General features: G+C 35.6%; 1 non-coding gene across 1 annotated transcript; it reads right to left on the bottom strand.

Annotated features, from left to right (window-relative positions):
* Nucleotides 1–552: 552 nt before the first annotated feature.
* On the bottom strand, nt 553–659 carry LOC113853426. Its single transcript, XR_003502598.1, has one exon. It is a non-coding gene; the product is annotated as a small nucleolar RNA R71 (small nucleolar RNA).
* Nucleotides 660–943: the final 284 nt, after the last annotated feature.

Consider the following 943-nt stretch of genomic DNA (forward strand, 5'->3'; position numbering starts at 1 on the left):
GATCCTGACATAGACATAACCTTAACAAGATTAAGAAGAGAGGCTAGAGCAGAAAAATTCATAGGAAGTGATAGTGAAGTAGAAGTTGTCTATTCTCCAGAAATTCAGAATACTCCTAGAGTAAAATGAACACCTACACCTTTGAGACAACCAAATCCAGAAATAGAGATGGCAGAGCAAAATAGAATTAGAATATTAAGGGACTATGCAATTCCTAAGATGCAAGGTTTTAATTCTTCTATAATTAGGCCAACTATCCAAGCTAACCATTTTGAGATTAAACCTGCCCTATTACGCTTAGTCCAACAGGATCAGTTTTCTGGTGGAAATTCTGATGACCCTAACCTACATATCTCTAATTTTTTGCAGTTATGTGATACAATCAGAACGAATAAGGTTAGTGAAGAAGCCATCAGACTAAGATTATTTCCCTTTTCCTTGAGAGATAGAGCCAAATGTTGGTTGTAAGCTCAACCACAAGGAAGCATCACAACTTGGACAGAGCTAGTGAATAAATTTATAACCAAGTACTTTCCTACATCCAAAGTTGCTAAGCTGAGAGAAGAAATTACATAGTTTGTGCAGCAGGAAGGAGAATCTTTGTATGAAGCTTGGAAGAGATATAAAGAATTGCTGAGAAGGTGCCCACATCATTATATTCTAGATTGGATGCAATTGGAGACTTTCTATAATGGAATGAATATATCAACAAGAACAATGGTTGATGCTGCTGCTAGAGGTTCCTTAAATACAAAATCTTTAGAAAAAGTCCAGAGAATCATTGAAATGATGGCATCATTAATGTACCAAAATTCAAACTCAAGAAATCAAGGAAGAAACTCTGGTTATGAAGCTAAGATTTTGGAAACCTTTCTTGCACAGAACCAGCTACAAAATCAGATGTTTTCAGAACAACATAGTCAGCTAAACTATGATTTTTGTG

Source organism: Abrus precatorius, unplaced genomic scaffold (genome assembly GCF_003935025.1).
Source record: "Abrus precatorius isolate BTA unplaced genomic scaffold, Abrus_2018 Scaffold10, whole genome shotgun sequence".
Lineage (NCBI taxonomy): Eukaryota > Viridiplantae > Streptophyta > Magnoliopsida > Fabales > Fabaceae > Abrus > Abrus precatorius.